The sequence below is a fragment of the Cetorhinus maximus genome, chromosome 16 (assembly GCF_964194155.1).
Source record: "Cetorhinus maximus chromosome 16, sCetMax3.hap1.1, whole genome shotgun sequence".
Taxonomy (NCBI): Eukaryota; Metazoa; Chordata; class Chondrichthyes; order Lamniformes; family Cetorhinidae; genus Cetorhinus; species Cetorhinus maximus.
This window is the reverse complement of record NC_135894.1, coordinates 3,140,058-3,161,731: the sequence shown is the minus strand read 5'-3', so window position 1 is coordinate 3,161,731 and position 21,674 is coordinate 3,140,058.

The window sequence follows — 21,674 nt, the reverse complement described above, 5'->3', positions numbered from 1 at the left end:
ATTAGAACATCTGCAGTGCGTCTGTTCAGAACTGTTTCCTCAGTTCATCCAAAGTGAGACAACTTACAAACACTATAGGTATGCACCAGCAGACTAAAAGGCTGGAAATCTCAAATGCAAAAGTTTTCGAAGGCGGCAAAAATGCTTTGAAATTGGTAATATATAGTGTTCATTGAATCTAATGGGCAATGTGTTTTGACCTCATGTTAAATAGCAACGTTCATTGCCAAACTGCTGTTTCTGCAGGAGAGGGTAATATCTAGGCTCAGCTCCTCGAGTCAGTGGTCATGATAGGGGTCCCATGGGCCAGTTATTTGGTCGGGAGGAAATGACTCAGTTTCCTCCATCCTGGGCATTCAATTGTGGTGAGGTAACTTCTCCTTCTGCGAGTTTAAAGATGTGGTGAGCGGGTTCCTCCTTATGGAAGTTATCCTATTCAATGATGCTCCGATCAGTTTAATTAATCTAAATACACGACAGTAAAACAGCGAGCTGCCGGAAGTCCTTCTAAAGCTCCCGCTGTTGCTTGTAAATTCTGCCCAATGTTTCTGGGCAGAGACTTCATCTCCACCAACGATGCAGCTCGACGATCTGGTGGGCTGATAGCAGACTGGACGCCAAGTCTAGACTGCTGTTGGAAACAGTAAAGAATGCAAAGCTGCACGACGTATTCAACAACCCTGCAGATGGAGCGCAGATACACTTGGTCTCAGCTTCCCGGATCCAGGCTTTCGATGAGAGACTTCCTGTTCATATCCGGAGCGTTCACAGCCAGATAAACCGATGTCAAGCCGGTGTTCTTCCCTCGCCACTGCCTGCTACTCTCTGAATGCCACTTACTGGAAACCAGATGTTCAGAAGGCGGACATGGAAGCTAAATTTGCACCTGTTGACCTGAGAGAACTCTGAGGTAGTCGAAAGGGATTAAAATTGTTGGAAAGCCGTTAAAACCCTCTTTGTGTTCCTTTCAAGCTGTTGGGAAAAGATAATGGCGAACACCAATAAGTTTTTCAACATCAATGTTGTCCAGAATTCTAGAAAGCAAAAGAAGGAACGTACATCATGAAAAGCATGCAAATATTGCTCTGGCTGCAGCCTATTGGAGACGATAACACAAAGGATCTCCATGAGGCGAGAAGGCCGTAGGGCTTGGTCCTTGCCTCGGAGGACTCCAAGATCATCTCCCAGTTCAGAGACTGTTTCGTGGTTCAGCTTGAGGTGCGCTTTTGTGTCTTCATCTAAACGGTACAGGCATAGAGATCTCTTTGTCCAGCTGCCTGAAGAAAGTAGACAGTTCATTGAAATTATCAGTCTGGCATGTAGATGGTCAGCAAATGATTTGATTCCAGGCTGTGTGAGGTTAGGCCCAGATAACATGCCCTCCACCTCCTTCTGTTCCATATCACGGAGGTCTTAGGCGACAGTTCACGGGAGAGATTGGACAAACCTGTATCTCTGAATGAACTGACTGAGGCCTTGAGGCCTTTGTGAAGACCAAACCTCCTGGAAATGATGGCTTACCGGTTGAGCAGTACACGACTCTGTCGGCCCGATATGCTGGAAGGGAATGAAGGTATGCTTCTGGCCACCCGTATGTCAGAATCCATGAGGAAAGGCATCATCATCTTCATATGACAGCGGAAGGGGGAAAGGAAGGAAATTAGAAATTGAAGAACAATTTCACTCTTGAATATCGACTATAAGTGTACCTCCAAAGTCATCGCAAATTTGGCCAGATCTACTCTGGAGTTGGTGATCCACCATGACCAGTCCTACTCTTTACCCGGCAGAATGACGTCTGAAACTCTCAGGCTACTCAAGGATATGATGACACTTGTATGGGACAGGGATGTGGAAACCTTCTTCTTTATCCTGAACAATTTGAAGGCCTGTCACAGAGTGTTGAACACATACACGGTGGGTGTGATTTCAGAAAGGTGGTTTCCGTGGGGTTGGGGGGGGGGGAGGGAGAGGGGGGATGGAGGGGTTGGGGGTGAGGGGCGGCGGAGGTGGGGGGGGGGGGGGAGTGGGCGGGGCGTGCTTAAATTTGATCCAACTGATCCACACAATCATCTGTCTCAAATTTACAATTAATGTGGTAGATATCGGAAAACGTTCTTATTAAATCTGAAATAATGCAGGGCTGCCCTCTCTCCCTTCTCATGTTCCTGTGTTGCATAGAAATCCTTTCTGAGTTCATCAGGAAAATTCTGTCAGAAGAGGCTTTACAGCCCCAGCAGTGGATGCACTCATGTCAAAGCCTCATTGTACGTGAATGAAGTCAATGTCTTCTGCTCAGGTATGCTGTCCGGACCCAGACTGATCAACATCTTCCACCAGTTCGAAGTGGCCTCGGGTGAAATGTAAATCGTGGCAGAAGCGAAGCCATTTTCTTTGGGAACTGGGCTGACCGGTCCTTATTCCGCCTCACTGTCAGGTCAGAGTGCCTGCAAGTGCTTGGGTAATGGCTCGGAGTGGCCAGGGCATGCGCTCATAAATGGTTGGAAAGGATAGCCATGTTTTTTACAGAAGGACATTTTTGAGCCCTGCTCCAACTCAATTGCGGGTAAAAAACTGGTCAACAGTTGTGAAGCACTCCCGCTGTTGTTGTATCGGAGCAGGTCTGGCCCATTCTCAACCCATTTCCTTTGTCGATATCCCGAGACAGTTTCCACTTTATCTGGAGGCAGAAATTGGGCCGTGTTAACAGGCAGGTCGAGGCCTCTGGATAAATGCGGGAAACGTGCCCGAAATCGCCCTCATCTGGATGGCCACTTCACTGTGCGCATGCATCAACTTTGCTTGGTACTCGGTATGTACTAGGCAAGGATCGCCCCGTGCTTAGTTTATACCTATAACAAGTGCTTGGAAGGATGGGTCTAGCCATAGTGGCTTGGAACTGCACTTGGTCTGTGCCATGCCATGAGTCCCTCGTGGACTTTTTAATGAAAATATACATTGGTGAATACAAGCCCGCTAGGCTGTCGTCTGTTTGTAATATCCTCATGGCCCTCCAGGGAAAAAGAGATGGCGGATCCTGTCGGTTGATTCCACGAGCGGACTGCCAAAAGCGATTGACACAATGCCTCATCGCGAGAACCATCAAACACGCTCCGAGACACGTGAAAATCCTATTGGGCTGGATTATCATTCTCTCTGCACATTGTCCTCGAAGTGACTGTGGTGATGACACCATTGCCCACCTTCTTTTGCGATGTGCCTTCCAAAGAAGTTCTGTAGAGTGGTGCAGCGTTTGTTTTTTCGTGTTCTTTCTGAGAACATCAGTGACACAGTGAAGCAGGAGCCTGTGGTCCACGGGCTGTTCCCATGGGCTCACACTGAGACAACTCCTTGGCCTGCCTCAAACTTGCCGGCGACCCAGTGAAAGCGTTGTCCATGATCAAGTGTTGCAGGCTGGCACATTCCAAGCCGCAGGAGCACATGCTGAGGGATACACTAAATTTTGGGGAAAGCTCACGCTCCTGAAACTTTCAGTCAGAGTGCTCTGAATGACTGGTTATTGTATGAAAACTTCGGGCTGAATGACTCACATTGAATATAATCAGTAAACATTACATGCATCACATTTTTACTGAAACACCTCAGAATGCAACATGATCTATGTAGGTAATTTAAATATCATTAACTTCCTGAAATGACCATTTTGAAATGTTTATAATAGCCTTTTTATCCTACTGATGCTCCGCAGTGTGCAGCATGATCTATGTTGTAACACTGAACGTCAAAGAATTTTCTGTGATGGACATTTTCAAATATTTTGTCATGTACTTAATTTATGAATGAGAGTTTTTGCAAAGAAAAAGTTAACAAAACTGGCAGTTGAACTGCGATTAAAATAGCAAAGAAAACAAAAGCAACACATCCATTCTGGGGGTTTGGGCCCAAATAGTTGCAGAAATGTCCCGTGGAGAAGACAAATGTGTTCTGATGGACTCACGGAATTAGGCCTCAAAGCCAATGATCCAGCAAACTCCATCACCATCCGTGGGTACGACCATTACGCTGGCAACACAAACCCACCACAGGCGCTGAGGGAATGAAAGCCTTTCAGTGTGGGAGGGAGCGAAGTTGCCCTCGGATCCCTGAAGGAGTCTAGAACATTGACTAAGGAAACTATGAAGCCTCAAGTTAAATCCGTTAAGCATGAGCTAATAAACCTCCAGCTGATTACTAAATACCACCCTCCCTTAGTTGATGAATCATTTATCCTCCATGTAGATCACCCGTTGCATGAAGCACATTTGGTGACAAAGGAACAGATTGTATTCTGGCTGCTGCGCTTCAATGCTCATCGTCAAGAGCGGATCAGTAGCACCACTGCTGGCCGAGCTGGTCTATTCCTGAAGTACATGGCTGTTGTAATAGGGCTGCAGAATGTGCTGAGGAAACGACGAAGTTGACAATACGACTAAACCTGGCCACACAGGTCGCAGGTGCATGTTCCCATGGGAGTAGTGGTATTAGTGTCCATCAGACACCACATGTGAAAACGAAGTTATTTTTTCTCACTGAACACACTTTGCATCATGTTTTGTGGCACTACCATACTGCCATATAGGGATGATTCAGGACAGATGCATCACTAAACCTCGACAGTGACGATGCGCTTTTCTGCCATCAGAAGGAACAGTTTGTTTTCAATTATTTGTGTAAGCTTATGGATTTGTACATCCGATCTACACTACCATTGCCATTAAGCCAAGGGTTGAACCACCGCATTGTTTCACTCTAGAGCTGCAGCCTGACCGGCTGAGTTTTTTGAGCATTTATTCTTATTATAAATTTCAATCTTCTGCAGTATATGGCATTTACCAGAAATTTAGTCTAATTTCTCAGAATTCGATGAACATTACCTGAAAAAGGGACTTAAATACAAAAAGAACCAAGTGCAATATTGAAAGATTTACAGAAAACTTCTAAAACTGAAAGTGATAAAATACAAAAAAAATCAATCACAAATAAAAAAGTAAAATATTATATTCTTATTAATTATTATATTATTAAATTTAGTACAGCTCCGCTGCTTCCATTAGTAGGTATATTAATTAAACCTCACCTCCTGGAAGGTAAGTCCTCGCTTCCTCTCTCCACAAATGCTGCCGGCCATGCCGAGCTTTTCCAGCACATTCTGTGGTTATTTCAGATTCTCATCGTGAGAAATATTTCAATTTTTGAACAATACAGCAATCCCTGTGCGTTAATGGAAATTCAAAAAAGCAACGTGGAATACAAAAAAAGTAAACGTTTCAGAGTATCAATCATTTCCACGGAAACCCCGTATATCGGCTCTACAATAGATTTCAGGGAAAACCACCATTTTCAGCAAAAAGGAACCAAGTTAAGTTCCATTTCAAGTGAAAGATAGGTGGAGGTTGGAAATATTTTCACTTGAATTAAACCTGCCTTTTTTCTCTGACCGAAATCTCACACAGCGGGTTCATAATCAGGTCCGGTTTCCAGTTCCTGATCTGGAAGTTTTAAAGAAATCAACAAATTGCGATAATCAGGATTCAAACCCTGGCCAATTGTTTGAAAGGCAGCAATGCTCTTTACCTTCATCGCTGCACATGCAGGGTGGAACGTAGTAAAATGTCCCAAATGTGTTAACATTAGTGATATTAATTTTAAAAAAAGGAAACTAAGTTAATATTGAGCCGCAAAAGGAGTTACTAGGTAATGTCACAGAGGTTTTGTCAAAGATGTAGAATTTAAGAAGCATTTTAAAGAGTGGTAGACGTTAGAGAATTGGAGAGGGAACGATTCCAGGAGTTTAGACTAGGTCTGCTGAGAGCACACCTATCAATTTTATGTGGATTTAAATCAGGAATGGCAAAGAGGTCTGAAGAGCAGAAATCTGGAAAGTTTGTGGTGCTGGATAGTGGCTATATAGAGAGGAAGGTGCGAAATTATGTACGGATTTGAAAGTAATGATGAGCATTTCAAAATCGAGGCATTGCGGCTCCAGAAGCCCGGGCATGCTGGCAAACCCGGAAGTAGTTGGTGAACTGGAGTTGGTTCAGGCGATATTCCAGGCAGCAGAATTTAGGGCGTGTATAGGAATATGTAGGAAAAGGGTGGGAGACTGGCCAGGGGAACACTGGAATAGTTAAGTCTAGAATGAGCAAAGGCATGGATGAGGGCCTCACTAGCAGATGAGCTGAGACAGTTTTGGAGTTAGGCGATGTTTAATAGAAGAAGTATAGTTTATTAATCTGATAACACCCTGTCAGTCTCACGAACACCGTGCAGTATTTTCAGATAAAATGGCGTGAATTGGATACAGCGTAATTCATTAATATTTAATATTCAATGGTTAATGTATCTTCATTTCTGGACCACCATATCAGTGCGGGTTGTTCACATCTCACTCTAATCAGAAGCTGAACAAATTGGTCCAGATTAGGCGCGTGGACTGAGATGGTTTAAAGCTGGAGATTTGCCACTTTAGGAAGTTCAGTTGTGGTTATTCCATTCAGGATGTTTGCTGCTCATGGCCCCATTACTATCAGTCCGCCCTTTGATTATTTTTATGAGAGCGATGCAGACTTAGTGAGCGAGTGGAGTGTGACGACTGTTGTGTTCCTGTATCTTTGTCTGTTACTGAGGGCTCGGTTTCTCAGGAAATGTGATGTCTCCAATTCTGCCAGAAGGAAGATCCCCCGAGGTTGTAGAGCACACTACATCTCTGTCCCACCAAGGAGAATGCTGACCTCTACCGGGAGTATGTCTCAGTGTTTGAATCTGAGCGCTTCTCAGAGGAAACAATATCTGCCGGTGAGAGGGTGATCTTATGTATCTTTCAGGTGCGTCAAAACACCTGGTACACCTTGATTGATACAACAGATCTTCCAAAAAAACAGCAAGAAGACATGGTCTCTGATACACAAACTTGGAGGCAATCGCAAGAAGCTGTCCTAAATCCAAATGTGTCTGCAAACCAAGGTGCACACCAGTTGCTCCTCAATCGAAAAATCAACAAGAAACAACCAAGAGCTCAACTAGATAGGACGAAGTACAGCGATTACCATGGCTTCATTGGACCATTCACCATGGACGAGCTGGAAACTGGTATACCTAGTCTAAAACACGGGAAAGAAATAGGTCTTGACAACATGGCAACGGAGTAGATAAAGCATTTTGGACAGCAAGCAAAGAAATTGCTACTACAATTGTTCAACCACTGCCTGGCAAAACACAAGCTCCCTAATATTTGGCAGAAGGCACATGTAATGGCACGATTAAAGCCCTTAAAAGACCCCTCAGATCCAAAGAGTTTTCGGCCAATTTCACTGCTTTGCCACACCAATAAGCTGTTTGAATCCCTGATACTCAAGAGGCTAGCAGAACCTGTAGATGAGAATTCATTCCAGATCAACGGGTTTCTGCTCCGGCAAATCAACAACAAGCCAATTGCTCAACCTCACACAACATATTGAAAATGGTTTTGAGGCATGGATGATAACAGGTGCGGTTTTTGTAGACCTGTCAGCAGCATACAATACCGTGAATCATAGACGTCTCCTCCGCAAGATCCTAGAGATGTCAACAGATATTCACTTAACAGAGCTGTTAGAATGCATGCTTCAGAATCGGCTGTTGTATGTTGAACTAGGTGGGAAGCGCAGCAGGTGGTGTATTCAAAAGAATGGTTTTCCTCAGTGAAGCGTCCTTGCACCGCTGCTGTACAACATCTACACGATTGACAACCCATAGACGGTGTCACACACCGTTTAGTATATGCTGATGACTTATCTGTCACTGCCCAAAGCACTGATTTTAACACCGTGGAGAAAACTCTTTCTGAGGCCTTGGAGGGACTAACATCCTTCTGTGAAGAAAACCACCTTCAGGCATACCCATGAAAGACGCAAGTTTGTGCATTCCACCTCAGAAACCGTGAAGCCAAACGCCAGTTTAAAGTCACCTGGTGAGGAACAACACTGACACATTGCGATCACCCTATCCACTTAGGATTCATCCTTGACAGATGCCTCACCTTCAAGAACAACATCGAAAAGACAAAGGCAAAGGTGAGCGCACGAAACAACACCCTGAATAAACTCACTAACACAAAATGGGGAGCAAGCTTGAAAACATTGCGAACCAGTGAACTTGTTCTTTGCTATTCCACTGCCGAATACGCCTGTCCTGCATGGGAAAGATTTACTCATGCTAAGAAGATGGATGCCGTTCTGAATACAGCTGCCGGCTCATCACAGATTGTGTAAAACCAACAAACACCAACAATCTATATATCCTGGCGGGCATCGCTCCCCCTGATATAAGAGGAAAGGTACATGCAAGAATGAGCGGCTCCGTCAAACATCACATGTGAGGCATTCTCTACATGGTCATACACCTACCCCCTGCCGCCTAAAGTCAAGGAAGAGCTTCATGAACAATCTTGTTCAATTACAATCAAACCCATCTGAAGCCCGCAACACCTTGTAGCAAGTACGGCTCGCCAGTGTCGAACAACCCCCAGTGATGGAAATTCTACTCGATGAAAGCCTTACCCTAGAAGCTAATTGCAACTGGGCAACCTGGAAGTGCTTTTACAGACTTAGGACTGAAGTAAAACGTTCTAAGTTGTCACTAAGCAAATCGGGATATACAACCAGCCCGACATCTTGCGAATGAGGAACTGAACCACAGACTATGCAACGTCTCCTGCAATGCCTATCGCTAGAAGAACCCTGCACTGTTGCAGATTCAGCCGAATTCAACAACAAGGCGCAAAGAAACGTGTCCAGTTGTGGCTTTTCCATATATACACTGTCCGCGGCACGAAAAGAAGTAGGCTACCACCTGTCCACTCCCCGAATGCATTTTAAAAATAAACGTTTCTGATCATTGCCTGCGAAGCCGTCTTAGTGCAGAAAATTCATCGTGTAGCTGGGTAATTGCTTCAAGGTTCTTATCATTTAGCCAACCAGAAGCTCATTGGAACTGAAGCCTATTATGACACAAATTCCGCTGGACCCTGACTTTGCAATCTGCATCTCGCATAAGTTAAGGTAAATTTCTTGTGGTCCTTATATTGTGATGCTTCATTCCTCGACGCCATACCACACATTCCGGGGCCCCACACCGGCTTTTACAGTGTTTGTGTTTGAGTAGATTTGATAGCTCCATCCCCATTACCACTTCCTCCCCCCAACAAACGTGTCAAATAAATTAACTATGTGACTTAATGCTAACTCAAGTTTCTTATGTATTATCAGACCCGTTAGAATTCTCACACTTTTGGGTCGGGAAAAAATAAAAAAAACACATATTCCTTTAAAAACTAATTAAAAACGTTGTCTGCTTACGGACATGTGCTAAGAGGAGTTCAGTGCAGTTTTAACTTTGCTCTCCTGCCTATAACAACTTTTCGGTTTTTTTTTAAAGCCAGAGAAAGCAATTAAAATATTTTTTTTTTAAATGTGTCTACCCCTCAGGAGGCAAAATAATTGACATGTCAATAAGACAGGAAGGAAAACACAAAACTGTGCTTATCAAACTAAATTTCTTTTTTTGCTTTTTTTCAAATTGAATGCAGCTGAAGCCAAAAATGGCTACTACAGGCGACATTGCTCACAAAGTCGGCCATCTGTTGTTGACGTTTCCAGCAGCGGTTTCGATAACAACAGGTGTTCCACTGTTATTGTTGTGGAATCTGACGCCCAATTCTAGCTCACATTGTGTCCTAACTTCAGATCTCAAGGGCAGAGAATCATGGCGGCGGGTATCGCGAATATTTGATGGGGAAGGCCCCGCCCCCGCCCCACCACCGGGAACTTCCATTAAAGAAATAGACTGCAATGCCCTGCAATGTAAATATTTGGATGCACTGTACTGGGAACAGGCTGAAATGCAATTTAAATAGCAAACTTCGAATGATTCCGAACATTTTCGAACAATTATCACTCAGAAAATGTTGAAAAATTTGAAACCACTTCCAGCCTCTGGGTAACGATTTAACTGAAATTGTCTGACGCCGCATTGTTCTCTCCCATCCCTCAATATTATGTTCACCACAAAGCCCGTCTACCATCTCCACCCTCTCCAGGACCAATCCGACCTGAAATCGGCTCAAATCGTACCCACGTATCGTGAACGCTTACCTTTTCCCTGGCTTGTCACAAAACCATAAAGATAACTGGTACTTTGAACTTAGCTGCTTTAGGCTAGCTCGTCCTCTAAAAAGTTGGTCATGGCTAACTTGAATGTGAATGAGCCGTACCTGAATTTGTCCCTTGTGAGCGAGCAGGAACGTCTGGATCTCGCCCAGACTCTGTTGGAAGCTTTGGTGAGATAAGACAGCCTTGATTTCCAATACGTCATTTTGCTTGGAGTGGTAAACTGACCAATTTCTACTCCATCTCAAGTTAAGGACAAGTTATGGTCACAAAACCAGGCGACCCACAGAAATCAAACTCTCATTATTCCTGTAGATGTGTTGACAGCCCCATCTCATAACTAAAGACTGTCAACGGAAATGGAACTCATTTGTATTGTATCAGCTTAACCCTCCATCAGAGTCATCGGTTCCGTCCAAACAATGGCCGCCCAAAGCAGGCTGGACAAAATGGCTGGAGACACTTTAAGGAGCTAACGACTGGAACATGAAAGCGACAAAATATAGCCTTGCCCTTTATAACCTGGCGCTACTAGGGGCAGAGAAGCAGACTGATGGGGTGATGGAGGAGCTCGGCGTCTGTTCCGATGAGGAAGGGGTCAACGGGAATGTGGGTGAGGGGGTGTTAGAAGGCGATCATGACGACATTGAGGCAATCGCACTGGCCACAAGACGTAGGCGCACTAGGGGCGCTCTCATAGCTGCTAGATTTGTGGAGTTTGGTTACAAGATGCATTGAGCAATGCCATAGATCGTCGCATTGCATCTGCGAACGTTTGATTTCTGTCTGGCTGATCGCATCACACATAATGTCTGTCGGAAAGCTCCTGTCAAGGAGGTGCAGTGGAGGCCCCACTATTCACTCGACTCCAGGAGGATGCTGATGACATTCATTATGGACACTGAATAGATCATCGAAGTTTTTGGCCAAGTGCTGGTAAATAGGATTGTGTACGTAGGCCAGGTTTTTCTTATGTGTCGGTGCAGACTCGATGGGCTGAATGGTTTCTTATCCACTATCATTCTGTGATCCTGTGGTTCTCTGGTATTCACAACTCCGCTCTAAATGTACGAATCCTGCCTGGCTGAAGGCCGCTCTCATGCGCCCTGGGATCAGGGTCATATCATGGAAAAGCAGCCGCGAAACCTTAACCTACATGATCTTTCGTGAGCCTTTAGCATCTGATCCCTTCAGAACCACAGCGTCACTAGCCACAGATGCTGACGAGATGGGGGCCAGAAGCAGGTTAACGGCCCTGAGAGCACACCGAGAGAATGATAGATCTCTGTGAACCTTGACACGACATTCTTGAAGCAAAGACAAGCACTATCGGGGAGTAGGTATTAGTGATGTGTTCACTGAGAGTGTAGCTGTACGTGTGTGCGACAGTGATTTTCTGTATGTTTGTATGCCAGGGACTATTTGTGCGAGCTTTTGTGTATGCACGATTTTCTCTGTTTGTGTGCTAAATTTTGTGAGTGTGTGTGCATCATTTTCTGCTTGATTATGTGTGATTCGTACGTGTGTCTGTGCATTTGATCATACGTGTGTTTGTTTGTGTGTCCCTGTGTGCTGTATGTGTGCGTGTGTGCTTCTTTGTCTGTTTGTGTGTTTATGTTTGCTTGTGTGATTCAGAGAGGGAGATAGAGATAGATGGAGAGAGAGGTAGATCTTGTGAAACATAGGAACATTGAAATATAGAAAATAGGAGCAGGAGTTGGTCATTCGGCAGATAGAGCCTGCTCCTTCATTCATTATGATCATTGCTGATAATCCAACTAATAGCCTGCTCCTGCTGTCTGCTCATATCCTTTCATCCCTTTCGCCCCAACAGTGTAATCTAACTCCTTCTGGGAAATATACAATATTTTGGTCTGCACTTAATATGCTGTAGCGATTTCCACAAGCGCACCAATCTGAGTGAAGTCATTTCACCTCATCTCACTCATTAATGGTCTCCCCAGTATAGTCTGACTATGACCCCTCGCTCTAGACTTCCCCACCATCCTTCCTGCATCTACCCTGTCTAGTTCTGTTCGAATTTTATTAGTTACCATGCGGTCACCCTCACTCACCTGAACTCCAGCGAAATGTAATCCTAATCAGCTCAATCTCTACTCATATATCAATCCAACCATCCCTGAAATCAGCGTGTTAAATGTTCGCTGCACTCTCTTATAGCAAAAACATCCTTCCCAAGATTATGAGTTCAAAACAGCACAGCATATTACAGGTGTGGTCTCACCAAGGCCCTGTATAATTGCAGCAAGGCATCCCTTCTCCTGTACTCGAATCCTCTCGCTATAAAGTACAACATATCATTTGCCTTGTTTAGCATCTGCTGCAGCTTTACGCTTACATTAAACAACTGGCGTAAGAGGCGCACAGGTCTCGTTGCAACTTGCCCTCTCTCAATTTATAGCCTTTCAGGTAATAATCTGCCTTCCTGTTTTTGCAACCGATTTGGATAAGCTCACATTTATCCACTTTATAATGCATCTGCCTGGCATTTATCCACTCACTCAGCTTGTCCAAATCACACTTCAGCTTCTCTGTATCCTGCCCACAACTCAATCTCCCACCGAGCTGTGTGTCATCTGCAAATTTGTAGATATTATATTCAGTACCCTCATCTAAACCATTAATATATACTTTGAATGTCTGGGCTCCCAGCACCAGTGCAAGCGGTTCCCGACTAGTCACTTCCGGCCTTTCATAATAAAAGACCCATCTATTTCTAGTGCTTCTTTCCTGTCTGGCAACCAGTTCTCCATCAAACTCAATACTATACATCGCATCCCACGCAATATAATTTTACACGCTAATCCCTTATGTGGGTCTTTGTCAAAAGCATTCTGAAAGTCGAAATAACCCACATCCACTGGCTCCCTCCTCATGAAATCTACTTGTTTCATCGTCGAAAACTTCCAGTAGATTTGTCAAGACTGATTTCCCTTTCTAAATTCATGCTTACTCACTCTGTCCGAATCTGCAACGGTTTTCCAAATGTTCAGCTAAAAAAATCTTTTGTAATGGACTCATCATTTATCCCCACTACAGAACTCGGGAAGACTGGTCTATAATTTCATGTTATGCCTCAAACCTCTTTTTAAATAGATCGGTTAAATTACCTAACCTCCAATATGTAGGAACAGCTGCAGAGTCCATAGAAGCTCGAAGGAATCCAACAAATGCATCCGAAATTTCTAGGCCCACTTCCCAACGTGCTCTAGATTGTGGATTATTAGGCCCTGATGATTTATCAGCCTACAATCCCAGCAATTTTCCCAACACTATTTCCCTTCTTACGCTGATTTATTTCAGTTCTTCCCACTCACTAAACCCTTTTCCCCTAACATTTCTGGGAGGTATATTTTTTGGGTAGATCTTTTTGATGACCAAACCAAAGTGTGTATTTAGTTGAACAGCAATTTATTTGTTTCCTCCTATAATTTTAACGGTTTTTGAATGTAAGGGACCTACATTTGCCTTCACCAATCTTTTTTTCTCTTCGCATACCTATATAAACTTTTACAGGCGGTTTTAATGTTCCCTGCATGTTTTATCTAATAGATTATTTTCCCCTTCTTAATCAGTCCCTTGGTCCTCTAATTCGGAATTCTAAATTGCTCGCAATACACAGGCCTCTTGTTTTTTTATTGACTAATTTGTAAGCCTCATCTTGGATCTAATACTATCTCCAATTTCACTTGTAAGCATGGCCCTTCCACCTTTCCTATTTCACTTTTGTGCCAGACAGGAATAAAAAATTGTTACAGCTCACCGATGCACTCTTGGAATGTTCCCAATTGCTTTACCACCTTCATCCTTTTAAGTAACGTTTCCCAATCCAACATAGCCAACTCAAACCATCGCAGTTTCCATTACTCAGCGTCAGGACCACAGTCTCAGAATCAACTACGCCACTCTCCATCTTGATGAAGGATTCTATCATATTATGTGGTGGATTCCCAAGCGGCTTCGCGGAACTAAATTGCCAATTATTCATTTCTCAGTGTACAATTACTAGTGTAGGATGGCCTGTTCCCTCGATGGTTTATCAATGTATTGAAACATAAGCATCCCTACATTGAAACTATCCCTTCTACATTCCAAAAAAACCTCCAGTACGATATTGTTGCTAATTTGAATTGCCCAATCTATTTGCAGATTTATTCACTCATGATTCCAGATGATCCTTTATTGCAAGCGTTTCTACTTTCCACTTTAATGACATTCCCAACATCGCCACTACAGGTTGGGTAACTGTACTGATTATAAAATGGAACTAAGGCTTCATACCTTTTATTCTCTTTCAGCATCACCCACACAGGTTCAACACCGACGGAGGTAATATCCTTCCTCACTATTGTGTTAATTTCGTCTATAACCAAGAATGCAACCCCGCCACCTTTTATTTTTTGTCACTGCTTCCTAAAAACTAATGCTCCTGGATGTTAAGTTCTCATTCCTGGTCACCCTGCAGCCATGTCTCCGTAATTCCGACTATATCATACCTGTTTACATCTATTTGCATGGTTCCTTCAACGCCTCTTTGTGAATGCCCATCGCAAAATTGTACCGTTCCCACAATATTTCAAAAATACCCTCTTTGTTTCTTATCATTGAGCTCTCTTCCGAATACTTTTCTTATTCTTCTTTCTGTATTTTTTACTAGTCCTAGAGTTCCCCTCCTCTGGCTCCTTGCACAGGTTCCCACTCCCCTGCCATTTCACTTTAAATATTCCCAACCACTTTAGCGAAACATTCCCCTAAGGGCAACAGGCCCGATCCTGCCCAGGTGTAACTCGTCCAGTTTGCACTGGTCCGAACTGCCGCAGAACCAGTGCCAATGTCCCAGGAATCCTCCTCATCACAGCATATATTCAGCCGCGTATGCATTCGATATACCCTGTTTTTCTATACTCTGACTAGACCATGTTACTTGTAGAAATACTGAGATCACTATCTTTAAAGTCCTACTTTTTAACTTGCTTCTTAAATCCCTGTATACTCCTTTTAGGACCTAATGCCTTTTGTGCTAATGTCGTTTGTACCAATGTATACAAGGGTCACTGGCTGTTCACTCTCCCCTTCAGAATGTCCTATAGACACTCTACAACATCATTGACGGTAGAGCCAGGGAGGCACCAATCCATCCTGGGGTCCCGTTTCCGGCCACAGAAATGCCATTCTGCTCACCTTGCAATTGATTCCCTTATAACTATTGCGTTTGCACGCTTTTTAGTCCTCCCCTGAGCAGCAGAGCCAACCTCGGTGCAATGAGTTTCGTTGCTCATGCTTTCGCCTGAGAGGCCATTCCCCCCAACAGTTTCCAAAGTGTTATAACTGTGCTGCAAAGGTATAGCCACAGATGGTTCCTACACTCCCTGCTTCGTCATCTTGATCTCCCTGGTGGTTACCCATTCTCTTTCTGCCTGTGGAGTCTTAGCCCACAGTGTGGACACATCTCTCTAGGAGCTTTCCACATTTCACCCCACCTTGAGAATGATCCATAGTGTCGTCATGGCCCCTACAGTTCCGAAAGCCGGGCTTCCAAGAGATGCAGCTGGAACAACTTCCCACACACATGCTGGGCCGGGCAATGGAAATGTTCCCGGATTACCACAAAGAACAGAAGGAGCACACCATGGCTTTCAGCTCGACTAACATGACTTACCGCTTCAAATTAAATTAATCATTTTAGAACGCAATTAATGTAAAATAATATCAATTGCTCTAAGGCCCTTCCTCCCTGCTGCTCGTTGTTACATAATATGGCCCTTACAAACGATGAGTAACAAAATAATAACCTAAAAAATTATTGGCAAGAAAACTAGTAAGTATAGAACCGACTGTGCTGATTGTGCTCAATGGATCCCTCCTCACTGAACTCCCTTCTTCACCAACTTCAACTTAAGCACACTATTGCCGCCTAAAGCACCACTCCGGTGCAGACAGAATCAGCAGTGTAAAATGGCTTGTTTTTGTAATCTCTCAAACTAGCCTCTAAAAACTGCTTAAGACAGTTATCTAATGAAATAGTTGTAGCTGCAAGCAGAGCCTGTATTGAAACTCCTTTAATAATGACGTAAAAACATCTTCTTCCAGCCCAACAGCATTGATTAGTTAAGTAATAATTTAAATTAATCTAGACTTTACGTAGAAATTGGCATTATATTCTCTCAGGCAACAAGCTCCACCATAAAAACTGCAGTTCAAAGCGGCCCGCCAGCGTGCCAGTGTATGTGTGTGCGTTTGTGTGTGTCTGTCACTTTGTCTTAGGTGTGTGCATTTGTGTGTTTATGTGTGAGTATATGACTAAGATTGAGAGAGCGCCTGACTGTGTGTCCATCTGTGTGTGACTGTATGTGTATGAATGTGTGCATATGGGCGTGCTCCTGCAAGTGTAAAAATGCATTTGAGTGCATGTGTTTCACTTTTTGTTGGTGTGTGTGTGCGTTAGTTTTTGGTGTATGTGTGTCTATGTATGTGTGTGTGTGAATTTGTGTGTTTTTATTAGTGTGTGTGTGTATTTGACTTTACATCTGTTTGTATTTGTGAGGTTATGTTTTTCTGAATGTGGAGCTGTATCCGTGTCTACTTTTGTCTCTCTCTGTTCGTGCGTTTGTGTGCCTGTGTGCTATTCTCAGTTGCCGTGTGAGAGTGAGTTTGCCCTTCAGTGTCTGTCTGGGCCAATGACATTGTGTGTGTGTGTGTGTGTGTTTGCGTGCGTGCGTGTGTATTTGTATGTGTGTGTGTGTGTGTGCAGGGTTGTGTTCCTCTAATCTTCACTGAGTATCCTCTTAACTCTGCGTGACCATGTGTGTCTGCGCAAATGTGTGTTAGTGTGTAACTGAGTTTGTTTGTGGATATCGGTGTTTATATGAATGGGATTGAGTGTTTTAGTGCCTCTGTCTGTACATGTTTACATTTGCTTATGTGTGTGTGTGACTGTTTCAAATTCTTTTTTTGCGGGATGAGGGTTTCACTGTTTAGGCCAACAATTATTTCTCATGCTTTAATATTGTTGAGACGTGCTTGTACTCTGGTGCACCTTTGTCTTTGTGTGTGCGCTTGTTTCTGCATATGTGAATATTTATTTCCACATGTGTGCGCATGAGAGAACATGTTGGTGTATTAGTGCTTGAGTATGCATATGTTTGTGTGTGTGTGTGTATGTGTGTGTGTGTGTGTGTGTGTGTGTAAGGGAGGGTGAGAGAGACAGTGTCTATGTGTTTTCCTATCCATGTGAATCAGCGGGTCCATATGTGTGCACGTGAATGAGTTTGTATTTGTCTGAATATGTGTGCGTGTGTTTGTGTGTGTGTATGCATATGTGTGTCTTTGTGCGCCTGTATGTTTCTGCATATGTGTGTGTGTATGTGCGATTTAGTGAGTGTGAGGTTTTTTTAATACATTTTAATGTAATATGGGCTTCGCTGTCTATGACAACATTTATATCCGACTCCTGATTGCCCATGACAATTGCTCGTGTACTTCTGTGCGCCTGCGTTCTTCTGTGTGTGTGGATGTGTGCCTGTGCTTATGTGATTCTGCGTGTGCCTACGCGTGTGCCTGTTTCTGTGAATGTGCAGATGTACATGACTGTGTGTGTTTGTGTGTGCGCGCGTGCGTGTGTGTGTGTGTGTGTGCTTCAGTGCATGTGTGTGTCTGTGTGTGTGCGTGCGAGAGAGATTGTGTAAGTATTTGTTTGTGTGTGTGTGTATCACTATATGTGAATCAGTGTGTCCATATGAGTGCTGGTATGAGAGTTTGTGTTTGTGTGTATGTGTGCACTTGTGTGTGTGTGTGCGTGTGTGTGTGTTTTTTCTTGTATGAGGTTGTATGTGTGAATGAACGTGAATGCATGTGTTTGTGTGCATCGATGCGCCTGTGTGTTCTGTGTGCTTGTGTTTGTTTGTGTTTGCATAGATGCGTCTGCATAGTTTTGTTCATGAACGTGCCCTTGTAAGAGAGAGAGAGAGAGAGAGACAGAGAGACAGAGAGAGAGAGAGAGAGAGAGAGAGATCTCTGTGTGTTTTTCTGTGCTAATAATTCCATATGTCAGTGCATGCGTTTGTGTGGAAGTTTATCTGTGAGTGAATGTTTCTGTGTGAGCTTTATGTTCTTGATTTTATTTCCTTCTCTTTGTCAGCGTGCGTGTTTTTTCCCGTTCGGTTTTCTCTCAGGGGCTGGTTATGAGAGTATTTCTGTGTGTGCTTGTGAGTGTGTAAGTTTCTGTAATTAAGTATGTGAGTGTGTGTGCAACCTTATGTGCGTGAGTATGTGTGCACTTTTTTGGGGGTATATGCATTTGTGTGTGTGTGCGTGCGTTTGTGTGTTTGTGTGTGTGTACTTTTGTGTGTTCACGTGTGCGTTTCTGTGAATTGGGTTGAGTACGTCATTGTCTTTGTGTGTGCATGTCTCTGTGAGTATGAGTGTGTGCGCAAATGTGTGAGAGTTTGCTCGTTTGGGTATTTCTGTGTCTTTGATTCGGTATGTGATTGTCTTTGTGTGCACATTGTTGCTTTTGTGATTGCATGTGTTTGAGTGTGTGTGTTTGCACGTGTGTCTGACTGTGTGTGTGTATGTGTGTGTCATTGTATGTGTGTGTTTCAAATTTGTTTTAACTGGGTGTGGGCTTCATTTGTTGGCCAACCAATTATTTACGATGCCTTTTTTCCGTTCAGAATTTGGAAATTTTGTTCTGCTTCTATGCTTGAGTCTGTGCTTGTTTCTTCATGTGTGAGCATGCATGCCCATATGTGTGTGCATGTCAGATTTTATGGGAGTGTGAGACTGTATGTGTGTCTTTGACATTATGTGTGCCTTGTGTGTGGGTCTGTATATACGCCTGTGCTTGTGTGCGCGCGTTTGTGATTGTGTGTGTGTGTGTGTGTGTCTGTGGGTGCATGTGCGCATTCGAGAGGGAGAGTTTGTGGGTTTGTGTTTGTTTCTGTATGTTTCCTTAAGTTTGAATCATTGTGTCCATATATGTGTGCATGTGAGAGGTTGTGCTTCTGTGTATGTGTGCTTGTAGATGTGTGCTTTCGAGCACTTGTGTGTTTCTCCACGCGAGTGTATGTGTGTGTGTATAAGTGTGTGCTTGTGACTTTTTAATGCACTTTTAAGGGATGTGTGCTTCGCTGTCTATGCCAGTATTTATATTGCAACCATAATTGCCCTTGACGCCTGTTTGTGTGTTTCTGTGTGTGTGTATTTATGTTTGATTGTGTGTGGGTTCATGCATTTGTGCGAGTGGATGTGTGTTTGTGTGATATCTGTGTGTGTATGTGTATTATTATGTATGTGTGAGAGAGAGACTGAAAGAGACAGCCGTTTGTATTTATCTGTGAATATTGCTGTATTGTTTCTGTGCAGGGGTTTTGATCAGTGTGTTAGTCTCTTTGATCCTTTAAGTGTTCATGATATTTGTTGTATATGTGCATATCAGCCCGTGCGTATCTGTATGTGCAGCATTGCATGTGTGCAATTGTGTGTGGGGGTCAGAGAGAATCTATGACTTTGTAGGTGTGAGTGTGTGAGTTTATGTGTGTGCCTCTGCATATGTGAATGCGAATGTTCAGATGTAAGTTCATGTGAGAGTGTGTGCGTTTTGCCCATGTGAGTGTGCATGTGTGTCTCAGCGCATGTGTGGGTATTTTTGTATGTGTCTTTGTGTGTGCCTGTGTGTATGTGCGTGTGTCTATATATGCATGACTTTGTGCAGGCATGTACGCTTCTTTTGTGCCAGAGCATATGTTCATGCATGTATATGTGTTTATGTGTGCGTGTGTCTCTGTGTGTGAGCCTGTGTGTTTGTGTGTGTGTGTAAGAGAGAGGGAGAGAGAGCGAGAGATAGTTTTTGTGTTACGGTGTGCGTGCGAGAGTGTCGTTGCAAGTTTCAGTTTCTAAAAGTGTGCGTTCATGTGAGTGTTGGTAAGAGAGAATAAGATTCTTTGAGTGTATTTGTTGGCCTCCATGTAAGCGCCTGTTTATGTGAGCGTGCATAAGGGTGTGTTCCTGTAATTGCGTGTGAGTGCATGTGTTACACTTTTTGTGTGCATTGTTTTGTGTGCGTGTTTGTATTTTTGTGAATATGTGTTCATGTGTGTGTGTGTTCGTATGTTAATCTGTGTGTATGTCTGGGAGCAAGTCCGTGCACCTGTGCATTCCTGTGTGAATGAATGTGTCTGCGTAAATGTGTTTGGATGTTGGCATCACCGGCTCGGTCAGCATTCCTTTTACATGTCTAATTGCACTTGAGAAGTTTGTGTGCGCGTGTGTGAGCCTGTGCATGTGCGTCTTTGAGTGCTTGTATGTGTGTCTGTGTAATTACATGTGTGTGTGTGTGTGATGCCTGAAAGGGATATTTAGCACGTATGTCTGTGTGCTTGCATGTGCATTAATACGTGCTAGTCTGAGTGTGTGTGTGTGTGTGTGTGTGTGTGTGTGCGTGTTTGTGCTTGTGTGCATGTTTGTGCTGTATTTGTATCTGTGTGCGGGGAATGCATGTGTTATTATGTCTGCTATTGCGTGTGTCTGTGTGTGTACGACTGTGTGAGCGAAAAAGAGAGAGAGAGAGATACATTGAGACAGAGAGGGAGAAAGAGAGAGAGAGAGAGAGAGCAGCGGTGAGAATGATGTTTCTGTGTGGGTGCATCTATCATGTATGCCTGTCTCTCCTAAGGAATGCGAGTCATTATTTGCGTCGCTGGGGGGATGTTGTGCTGTTGTGTGAATCTAGCTACCTTCTGTCACTCCGGGCTCCCCACATCACTCCTGACTGCGCTTCCAGATATTCCAGTTACAGTCACATCATATTCCCCTGAAATTGTTGGGAGGATGGAGCAGAGATTCGGAGTCTGTTCATAATTGGAATGTTAACGCGTGGACAATGGAAATCCGGCATTATGATCAAAGGACAGGAAGGTAGTTGATAAAAAAATGAAATTCTGTTAGAGAAAATATAAAATCATTTTGTAACAGACATTATATATTTGCAAGAATCAGGAGAGAATCCTTCAAGCCTGCAAAACTTTTCAACCACGACCTGAAGAACTGCAGAACAGTGGCCAGTTTCTGTTTTGAACTTCTAATTATCTAAGTGCGCATTATAATTCAAGAAATTATTTTCATATGTGTGGTTATGTCTGTTTATGGAGTCAGTATTTGTTATGCATTGCATCTCCGATGATGAACTAAATATATTTTTATCCTTTCATTTGATTTTCAGCATGAATGGAAAGTCTGTTTTGTGACTGATTTTAAAATCGACAGCACTGCAGCAGGTACACAATCTTTCACGTAAATGCTTCTTTCTGGAGTGAGCAAAGAAGAGGGAATAATGACATTTTTTTCCAAATGTCTACCCAGTTTCTATCACACTTATCATCTCTGGTTTGACGCAGTCACCATCGGCTACACTCCTCGACATTACACCTGATAACGCTCATTATCACCTCGATACCAAGCCACTGTTGGGACCGTTATTATGTTTGACATCCCCGTCAATCTTCCAAATAT